Consider the following 12,500-nt stretch of genomic DNA (forward strand, 5'->3'; position numbering starts at 1 on the left):
TATGCACCTTTAAAAGTGGGTTTCGACTAAGGCATCTGTCATTGCTTAATGTTAAAGGTTCCTTGACCTTTCGGTATTTTTAGTAAGACGACCTTTTTTGGTGATATTCTGGACAAAAACAACAGTTCTCACCTATCTGTTAATAACGTTACGCGTGGGGAGCACGGGAAACGTCGAGGTGTTGGACATGACGCGCCGATCAGGTTGAGGTGGTGGTCATACACCCACAGGTTGAATGTCATCCTTCTCCACCGCCTCTGGCGATCTCATACGCGAGTGAGGAGATGACAGTCATTCTCTCCTTGGTACTGCTGGTCAGGTTCAAGAAACGATCACGAGAACTGGGACAAAAAAAAGATAGACTCGACGTGATATGGTATGATTGTGTTACCTGAGCCAAGACTACCATCTGTACGTCGACGACTGTTAAACCCTCCCAAAAAAAAATCACTTGGAGATTATAACTGGTAAGACAATCATGGCGCAGCGATTTCCTTTCTTTACTTTTTCCTTTCACTATTCCTCAGGATATCTGTGGTCCAGCAAGGTCTAGAGCTGATCCATACCCCGAACTAAGCACTGACCAGCAGCCTGTGTTATGCACACCTGAACAGGAAACTGGATCATACTGTGGGAAGTGTGGGGAAATTTCTGGATGAATTTCATTTCTATGTAGAATCATTAGAGTGCTTATAGGAACCCTTCAATGGTAACTCATTGCATGATGCTTACAATCAGTTGGATTACAATCGTCCGATCCCTCATTGGTCTCCCTAGGGCATTGGAAGCACACAAGAAGCCTGCTCACATTGGTGAGGCAGAGGGGCAATCCCCCATCCACGTACTGCGTTACACCACTCTAATGTCTTGGTTGGAAAGGGATGCCAGCCAAGACAAGCCTTCCTTGAGATGTAAGCGCTCATTTTCTGCCTACGTCAACTGTACCTTTGAATAAGACCGACTACTATCGAGTTACACTCTATACTCATCTGGATCCATGCATAGCTCGGTACATAAGAACTACTTGGAGCTTTCAACTTCAGCTGATATGCATTGTGGTATGGGATGGCTACGGTCACAACAGGATGGAAGTTTACGTTGCTGTTGAAAACACAGCAAGGTGCTGTGTTGGGCAAAAATGGAGTATTAGTACAAGGAATTCTTACGATTCAGCAACATTCCTGTTTTCCACGACAAGGGAACGATTAGAATGACTGTCGCTACAGCTTCTAGAAAACTGACCCCTTGTACACGGCGGTACGACCCTTGAACACGACAGTACGACCCCTGAGCACGCCAGTACAATCCTTGAGTGCGACAGCACGACCCTTGGGTATCATGGCTTGGGCATCACATCCAAAGGTCGTGCCGTAGTGCTCAGTGAGTTTAACAGGAGAAAGTCGCCTTCTCACGCGTCATTCAATGCGCCCTCGCAAAGGTTCAAACCCACACAGCTGGTTCATCGAGTCTGTAATGACTAGATCAACTATCATTCTGGTATACACAATAGCTCAAACTACTGTGCTGACGACGGCTCCCTCCCTAGTCGGTGCTCTAATTACCTAGGTTAATTACAGCAGGTAAGTTGCATACATCAAGATAACGAAAAAAAAAAAAGACCCGTCCAGGACGTAACGGTTTCGAAGCATTTTCTGAACCCAGCGAAGACTGACACAAACAGCAAGTGTTTTAGTACCTTTGGACTGTGTGGTACACTCTCAGGAAGTGTGTGTCCGATGTAATTAAATTGTAAACTGAAATTGGATTATTTTCCTTAGTTTTTTCTGTCTCATGTGGAAGGCTCTCGTCACAGACGAAAAAGCCTCATCGAAACCAGACCTCCGATGAAACATAAAAAGGATTATGAAGACATGAGAATGAGTGATAGAAAACGGAAAAGATAATATATATAATCCAAGAGTTTTAGAGAATGTGGGGAAACCTCCACTATAACTCGTGCCCTTCTGTAAAATGTCACTTGGAAAGGAAAACGATCACTAAGAATAAAAACTTAAATAGTAAGTTACACACCCCTGCTCTTTTTTTTTTTTCCATCCCCTCTCTAATTAATCGTCAGAATATCTGTAATGACAAGCGACCTATCAACCTCTGACTTGATCTTCGATTCGATGACATATTCACGTAAGTTTTAGTGGTCCTTGAGGCACGTTGAATGCAATAGTCGTCTGCTTTTGTGGCACAAGAACGAATCATAAGGCGAGTGTATATACCAAGCAGGTGTGATACAGTCAACAGTACTCGGTAAGTCACATATGAGATTGTTGGAAAAAAAAAATACTGTAAGGGTATTCAGTACGATTAATGGGGAACTGAAACTACTTTCTTTTTCTAGGCTCTAGATTGTCCATCACGTCATATTTCAATATTCTTTTCTATACAAAATAAGAGCATGTGGAGAGGTCCCATGCAGAGGACTTACTAAAGTAGTCAGGTTGTAAAAATGTAGTCTTGCAGAGTACGAACAAAGACGTAAGACCTCCTCCCACTGGTAAGGCCAAGAGGGGAGAGGCTCGGAAAAGTAGATGCTTCTTTGATCATGACACGCAGTGAGGTGGAACGGGTCATCCAAGCACAGCAGACGGCAGGAGGAAGTTAAAGTTCCCGGATGAAAAATGTCATTTTAATTAGCTGATGCTCAGGATGGCGGACGACGAAGAGCGGAGAGGGAGGAGAAGGCTTATCAGCTGTGATAACAAGTACAAGTATATATACTCGAACACAAATAATGTCCGAGACCTACGATACTAAAAACAGAGCAAAAGGGAGTCGAGTGTTCATGGGTTCCCAGAGAGGGGTGAGGATGGCCAATGAGGAGGGACACTGCTGGGAAGTAAAGAAAAAGATTGGCTGATTGGTTGTGGAATGTAGGCTTACCAATTGCTAGGGATCAGTAAGGCCGTCATTGGTTTCGAACAGCTGAAAATGACGTTAGGACAAGAGGTGGTTTGAACGATAGTATTGCCCCACATGATTCGAAATGCTGCACGCTAGATGGGGCTTGAATTGACCAACATACCTCATAGTATTACATCTAATGATAAACAGTACATGTATTACGATCTTCAAACTAAGTGCTATAGTACAGTATACTGGTGCTTGGAGTTTATTCTAACTGAGATCTGTTGGTAAAATTCCTGAATTAGAGTTGGTATTTCAGTGCTACAGAAGCTAGGGTGACCTAGGAATGGGACTCAAAGCTGATGGAATTTAAACTTTTTCTTAATAAACTACAATTAGTAGATGAGATGAACGAATAGAATATGCTCGAGTTGCAGGAATGTACGTAAAAATTTGATAGTGAGGTAAATGAAAGTTATTCCGACTGATGGAATGAATGAAGTTTAGGTTTCTGTGTCAGTTTCAAGAACTGATAACTTATCAGCTTCCACTTCAATGGCAGACTGGATACTGTTATATTGAGAGTTTAGATAGTTCAAGAATGAGGGGACATAGACGGGGATGTTGAATATTAAAAAGAACACCATCTATTTAGCGCTTTTGTAAACGAGGAGTTTGAAGTGTGTCGGGCAGTTGTTCAAGCGATTCGTTTCATGATGTGTGGGCAGGTAAGATATGGACTCATAGCTATCCTATCCTTGTGACTGAACGAAGAATTACTGAACAAAATACACACAAACTTAACTGCTAATGATAGTAAATTGTGGAGCTGTGATCTAGAAAAACTATTATACGAAGAAGTCTCTTTGAGTACATTATGATTATCTACATAAATGTCTATGGTCTTATCAAGGGAAATAGTTTGTGAACAAAAAGCAAGATCAAAAGGAACCATAAAACAGCTTTAACGAGTAACATTTAAATATCTTTGGCAAAGAAAAATGAATTATTGACTGAGTTACTCAGTGGTAAAAAAGGGTTAGGATGGAAACTATAAACTTTGCCAAACTGTAATTAAGCGATGTAACAGAACGTAGGGGACACTAGGGTTTATGAACCTCAGATAGGCCATATATGATACTAAGCTTAACCCAGATATAAAAGGGGTATAGATACAACAACTCGTCTACTGCCGTGTGCATAGAAATTTTATCGAAACGTTTAAACCTCTTATCTTACTGTATCAACTTCTAATGGAAAAATATCATCCTTAACTCTGAAAAATCTATTTTGGTCACTCAAAATTACGAGCATATTATCTACTTAATCTGATCTATGCATTTCGACAGCCCCATTCCCCTTTAACAGGTCATGTGATAATAATGGGTTGTGTTAGCTTTTAAACTATTAAGGGCGTTCGTTTTATCCTTCCTCAGGAAAAAAAAGAAAATGGAGCAAAAAAAAAAAATGGTTAAAACGATAATGTCGTGATGAAAGTAAAAGCTTGACAAAATAAAGTATTCAAAAAAAAGTTACTAATCAGAACTTGTGTTCTGAGAGAAACTTGTTTCCTGAACTACTGCCCCTACGATTCCAACCGCAGCTCCATCGACAACCACGTTTTCTAAAGCACTCCACCTCCTTCATGTTCTCTCTATTTCTATATACACTTGGACCATTCTATCTCACTCATGTGCAGCACCTCATTACCTAAATCTGGTTGACGTTTGCTTTCAACTTTCTCACTACCCTCTTGGGTTTCTCTATATAGTCTGCCACCAGAGACTCGTCATCAGCAAACAGCAATCGATTCGCCATCCATACCCTCTTAACCCCTTGCATACTGCAGACCTGTCCGTCCTCCTGAGATCCTCGCATTCGTCTCGTTCATGAACAGATTAATCTGTCATAGTGACGTAATACATCCTAAACACAGACCCACTGACACCAAGAGCACTCACTTTTCTCCCTTCCTACCTACTCTTCCAGATATAACTCCTCATTTAGACGCTTTCCATTAACCCTATGTATTCGTAGCAACTTCAACGAGGCATCTCTTTCAACCCTATCATGGCTTTCCCCAGATCCATAAATGTCAAATACAAATTTCTCTCTCTCTCTCTCTCTCTCTCTCTCTCTCTCTCTCTCTCTCTCTCTCTCTCTCTCTCTCTCTCTCTCTCTCTCTCCCACATATTGCAAAGCAAAAACCTGGTCTACACACACACCCCTCTGCGACTCATGAAGCCCGATAGCTTCCCCCTCTCCTAGTCAGATGTTCGGTGCACGTAACCTTCATGTCGGTCATCACTCTCCCTCACACCTCATTCAGTATGTTTTGAATATTAAATCTGCTGCATTTCGTTTACACAAGGACACTATACATGCATTCTGTCAGTTCTCTGACATCTTGTCCTGAGCCATAAAACCGTCGAACAGCCTGACCAACCAATCAAAAGCATGTCACCTCCCTTCTTGAACAAATTCACCCGCAATTCCATCCACTGGTATGGCTGTAGCACACCTCGTCTTGGTCGAGGCTCTCACTGTCATCGATCATTCCACAATACCGTTCTCAATGATCTAACAGAGCTTAAACATATGACAATGACCTTCTTACTGTTTAACGCATTCAACAGTCCTTCAAAATAATCACTCCACCCTCATCTATACCTGTCACCATTTCCCCATCTACTCACCTCACCGTCGTCCCTATTTTGTTCTCTTCACGCTAGCCACCCCGTTCCAAAGTATTATCTATACCGTCTGATGTTCCTCGCCATTCTCTCACCGTCTGTCTCCTTTACCTTCATTTTGGTTCTCGTGCCTTTTTATAATCACCTGCCTCCTTTTCTTGTACTCCTCCCAATGTTTCATAATTCTTCCCTACGTATACCGTCAGTACATATATTATTTTCTCTCTTCCATAGGCGATAGCTTCCCCATTTTCACTATATGTTACCCTTCTCATGTGTCCAAATCACGCCTTCCACATGCCTTACATTTTAACCGCACATTTAAGCACTGCTACGCTAAGCACTTTTCACTCCTCTTTCACTCCCCTGTTTTCCTATACTCTAACCTTATACTATACTTCACTCAAACCTCTCTAGATATCTTTAGACAGAAGCCACTTTATCAATACGTTTAATTTCACCACTCCTTTCTCGTTCATGATATTTCCCCGTGTTATGGACACGATCATCAACTTTCACACTCGCTGCCACCGAGAAAGGATCAGACATTCTAGCTTACGCCCCTTCCAGCACGTTCTATCCAATAACTTTTCAATGAACACAATACATTATTGCTCTCTGGCTCACAACCCCACAACTCATCAACGCACCTACTTTCAAACAAATGACGCCCGATCACCAATACTCTTTCAGCACACACTTCGACAAGCTTTTCTCCATTCTAATTTTCACCTTGGACCTGATGCCTCCCAATTATACCCTTAATCGCCACACGAGCAACCTATTCAGATCCCCTAGCGTAGTCGATCCTTCGCATCAAAACTGCCAGAGCACTCACCTCTTCCTAAAATACAACACTTTCTTCTTCATTACTCTCACCAGCTGGGTGCAAAAGCAGTAACAGTCACGCACATCTTGTTGCATACATCCACTCTAACCCAAACCAGTCTTCAACTCACTTCTTTGCACTCTTTACCAAAGCTCTCTTCTGGCAAAAGTACCGCCCTTCTTTCTTGCTTGCCTTTTCATTAATCTTGGACTGTTTACCCCTTAAATACTTCCGATCCATGCTGCACACTTTCATTAAATATAAAACTGACAAAACACACACACACACACACACACACACACACACACACACACACACACACACACACATTCTCACACACACACACACACATACTCACACACACACACACACACACACACACTCACACACACACACACACACACATTCTCACACACACACACACACACATACTCACACACACACACACACACTCACACACACACACACATTCTCACACACACACACACACACACACATACTCACACACACACACTCACACACACACACACACACACACACACACACACACACACACACACACTAGCTGAGTCTTAAACTCCAACCCATCAGCAATACTTTTATCAGAAGCTACACTCCCCAGACGAACAAGAGTCACACTCCTGTTTACGCCCGGGACATTACCAGTCACCACAACACTACAAATACCGATTCAATATAAATACCGATTCAATATATCCAAGACCCTTCATGCCCAAAACACAGCTATCACAAACAGGCATCGAGAACTTACTCCTCACAAATGCCTTACACACTGTGAGCATAGCCGCACGCACAACACTAAGCTTTATGACCTATATTCCCGACCGATGGACGTCGCCGGCTTCCTGAGTGCTGCAGGAGCCTCGTAAAGATAGAAGGGACTCTTGGGTCAGGGAGTATATATATATATATATATATATATATATATATATATATATATATATATATATATATATATATATATATATATATATTCCTTAGTGTTGTTTCATCCTGTATCATATATATCTTACTGATCACTGACTCTAATCATTTGCTCAGTGATGTATAGCTTCAGTCTCGTGCATCAAACTGGGTGTGTCATGTTTGCCCTCCGCGAAAGAGGTACAGACAGCATTTGACGTTAATCTTATGATGCCGGTTATGCTCTCGCACTTACCAGCAGTGTATTTCCACCTACGGTAGAGGCTTATTCACGCATACAGGAAGTCTCGAGGAGAACCTTACGTACACTTTGTATTGATCACACAACTAATCCCGTATTTTCCACTAGGGTATTTGTGACTATTAACTCTCTCTCTCTCTCTCTCTCTCTCTCTCTCTCTCTCTCTCTCTCTCTCTCTCTCTCTCTCTCTCTCTCCTGTTACCGCTTCCCTCGAAGAACTAAACTATGTGATTTGCACTTCACACAGCCTGGGTGGTCAGTGGAACCCGACGACTATCGAACGATGTGTGAGCGCGTCCCCAGAACACTGCGTTCGCCAGTGACACACGTATATACCTCTATTTATTTACCCTTCTTCCCTCGGCTGGGATTGTTCTTTATCCGCGCTATAACAGGATTAACTTTCATTTCTAATGCGATACCAGTTACTAATCATCTTTTACGGCCAAGAAAACCTTGCTTTTTGATAGTGCTAATGGCGTTTTGTGGGAGCTTTGGGAGGGAGGATTTCAGGAGAGATTACACGACCCATTCTGGAGACACATATTGCTGTAATGTGTGTTAAGTATACCTGGGAGGTGTATGAGCTGGGCGTACGTTGTCGACGTAATTAGAGGGGCCAGGTCGTTATAGGCGGTTGATGTGGACGGTGTGGGCGCGTTGTTAAGGGGGAAGGGGCGTGATATAGGCGGATAGCAAGAGGGATGGGGATGTGGGGATTTTAGCAGTGTTGCAAGAGGATGTGCTTGGCCTGTGTGGTGTGGAAAGCCCAGGCGGCAGACGAAAGCCTAGCGCTGCATCCGACGGGCGTCGTGTGAGGGTATGGGAGGGATATTGTGGTGTGTGGGACGTGTATGATACTCCTCTACCCGTGTTGAAAATGTTGAGAAATACACATAAGGAAATGGCCAAATATGCCACTACAGGAAAGGTAATACACCTACACACACACACACACACACACACACACACACAGACACACACACACACAGACACACACACACAGACACACACACACACACACACACACACACACACACACATACATACTCACACAGGTCACAGGTGTACTGCCACCAACACTGGCCTCATCCCTTGCTCACAAACAAACACGCTGGCGAGTATGCAAACAAATTCATCTATACAGGCCAAACAAACATACGAGCAGGTAAACAAAACAACACAGCAAGTAGTTCTGTCGACAGCAATAACACGGAAATGATAAATTCCGCTTTATTGCCAGTTATTTTTGGGTTATATTATGTTCACTACAGTAATGTATTACACGTTGTCACTTTTATTATCAGCGTTGTGATTAGAATCGTTATTCATTTTGGCGATCACCCGATATCAAACGTTCTTATATTTCACCAACCACTGTGTGAAGAATGGGTAGGCACTGGGGATAGACGATTTCCTTTATTTTCTATATTTCGTGTGTTTACTCACTTTGTCAGTGCAGGGCGTAACAAACAAGGCTGAACCAGAACAGTCCTGTGACTGTTTTATGTCACAGATAAACTGGTAACGGTGATGATTATTTATATATATATATATATATATATATATATATATATATATATATATATATATATATATATATATATATATTGCAATAGGTTACAGTGGTGCGCGTGACCTAGTATTTTATATATGTTAGCTGAGACGGCACGGGCAGCTGAAGCCTTACTCAAGGCCATCCCATTAATGCTATAATATATATATATATATATATATATATATATATATATATATATATATATATATATATATATATATATATATACACACATATATAGTTCTGAATTGTATGATCTGCATATAGACATGAGGCACAGAGGATCCTTTTTCCTATAGCACGAGGATAGAGGTGAACGGCATACTGATATAGCCAATGGTCTAGATACAATGCATCTAATATCACTGAGGTGCGTTCCATGAGAGGCTTCCATAACACACTGTTGATGTCAGGCTGATGTGAAGCGGCGTCAGTCAAAGCTCTCGCTGCCGAGGCTCTCACGAGGGGTTCTGTACCTCTCACATCACACATACTCTTACGAGTATCTCATCCAAAAGGCTCCCATACATTGGTCTCTTACCACCAAGGAGTCTCGTAAGAGGCTTCCGTGTAAAGAATCTCTCCTCGAGGTGCTTCTTAAAGCAGGATCTAAGACTGGTTTCCACAGCAGGGCGCTGGTCCTGGCTCTCATACCAAGGGTCTCTCAAGCGAGACTCATAGCATGTCTTTCCTCAGCTTCTCAACACGAAGCTCTCATGCAAGACTGACTTGTGACGTAACGATGCAATACACACCCACAAGGAGAGTTAAAAGGACGCTTTCTCAGGTGTGTGTGTGTGTGTGTGTGTGTATATATATATATATATATATATATATATATATATATATATATATATATATAGATAGATAGATAGATAGATAGATAGATAGATAGATAGATAGATAGATAGATAGATAGATAGATAGATAGATAGATAGATAGATAGATAGATAGATATGTGTGTGTGTGTGTGTGTACATTCTTCCACTTAACTAAAGAACAAAATCAAAAACCTGCCACGTAATTCTAAATTACCTTGGGAAATCCACCTCATGACGGAGTTTATAACCAGCCGACCATCTGGTGTCCACTTTAGATTTCCGTAATTATTCTGCCTGTTCTTTGCGAGGCAGATAATGGCCCCTAATGACTCCAGTGCTTTTACATAACGTTATGATCTCGAGACGATTTTCAAGTTTTGCAATACTGAAGGAACTCTGGGCTAGCGATCATCCCCGCTCTTCATCAAGCCCCGAAACACGATTGCACGACCCTTGAGCACTACGGCACGACACTGGAGCACGTCTGTACGACTCTTGAGCCCGACGGTACGACCCTGGCAACAAATATCAAGAGAAGATAAACATACTGGTCCTCCCAGCTCTCTCCAACCTATACAATTTGGATCTCATCCGACGCTTTGGGAAGAAACTGCTTCACCTCCTGCAACCATAGATCCCTCGCTTCAGAGTTGCAGATTGGCACTATAGCCTCATCAAGCTCAGTCGAACTTCCGTACGCATCGAAAAGAGAATCGAATTCCAGTCATTGTGAACACTATGAAGTAGGCCATTATATATACGTAAGGTCTGTCAATATGATGTCTGTTCCCTCTGTCAGAGCCATACTCACTCAACTGTATGATTTTCTCCGTATATATTCATTCCTTGGACTGCATGCAGCATTAAGTAAACTGTAATCATTACTATCACCATTAATGTTGTTGTTACATACATACTGACAGACACGCATGCATAGGCCGCCTGAGATCAAGCCCGCATAGGTTCGAATTCTGTTGGCGGCAACCGATCCACAGTTCACCCAGCTGTTCATCCTCCTTAGGGGCTGGTCGATGAAATGGGCACCTGGCAAATGCTAGGGTGTGCGTGTGTGCATACATACATAAGCGTAATGTCAGGTACACAAATACAAGATTAAGAAACAGGAAAACACAAGTGTAAAACTCTCTCCCCGTAACACTCAAATAGTAATCACATACTATCATGTTCAGTTAATGGTTAATGTACATTCATTACTTACTGTCTTCTCACTGTTGTTTTCTATTTCTCTTCCTCCGGTTTTCACGGACATCATATCACTGCAAGAAGTCGCCAATCTTTGAGCCTCGCTGAAGGCTGATAACTTCGGAATACCGGGAATCATATCGGTATGACCAGCACAGCTCTTTTCAGACGCCTCACATTACAACTTCGTTAAGGATCAGTGAAGGAACATAAGAGAACACGTCATAGCGTTTGCCTAAACGGACACCATCCCACCATCATCACAAAACGGGAAAGCTATACAAAAAACAAATATAACTACACGTAATGAGAGTCACCTACTTCCGCGAAGACAAGACAGATTACCCGAACTTTTCTGTCATAACGTACACAACCCACGTGAACCAGACCTGGACGTCAGCTAGACGTGACCTATATCGGATACCAGCTTCACCTCACCTCCCGTACCTATACTGACCACAGTAGGAAATGGAGAAAAGATCGGTAAGAAACTAGTGAATGTCATATGTGCACTGGTCTTTAAAATGACATACATTATAGAGAGCCTCTTACCTACATACAATTACTGCTACATACATACGTATGTATCATCATCATTCAACCCCAGGACCCCTTTGTGAAAGCGGTCTCGGAGCCATGAATCCATGATCTCCTCATTCCCGTTCATCCAGGGGCTCCTGCAGCTCAAAGGTTGCCCTACACTCAACACGGTCAGGATGGATTCCTTTGAAGCGATGATGCATCCTCAACTAAAGGTGACTCTTCACTCGCAGCGTAATATCAGTCCGGCGACACGTTCAAACACACATGTCTATGTACAACAAAGAAATATTACCAGGCAACATTAGCTGACACAGAAAAACCAGACTGGATAATACAGGTGTGTCGTATCTGTATACTCACGCCCCCAGCCTGCCGGAGGCAGAGGTATTGAGGGCAGTGTGGCGTTGTGCCAGTGACACACAGGTCCTTCCTGCCCCTCCTTCACCCACTACCTCCCTCCCTCCCTCCCTCCCTCCCTCACCCCTCTCCACGACCCTCGTCATAAGCCCCTGACACGCGTGATCGTTTGCGAAACACTTGTACAGCTGTTTCTGTATTCATACTGATAAACACTACAGCACTACTACTACTTCTACTACTACTATACTACTACTACTAACACAACTGCTACGAGTATTACTTCTGCTACTATCTAAGTCTCTCTGTAGAAGGGAAAACATATGCTCATTTTCAGTTTCTTCTTATTCCTGTTTTTGTTCTTCCTTTTCTTTCTAATAATTGACATCGTTAGTTTTAGCCCTGCCCTTTGACATGACCCGTAAAGGTCAAGTCTAAGGCCAAAGGTCT

The sequence above is a fragment of the Panulirus ornatus genome, chromosome 13, assembly GCF_036320965.1.
Source record: "Panulirus ornatus isolate Po-2019 chromosome 13, ASM3632096v1, whole genome shotgun sequence".
NCBI classification, from domain to species: domain Eukaryota; kingdom Metazoa; phylum Arthropoda; class Malacostraca; order Decapoda; family Palinuridae; genus Panulirus; species Panulirus ornatus.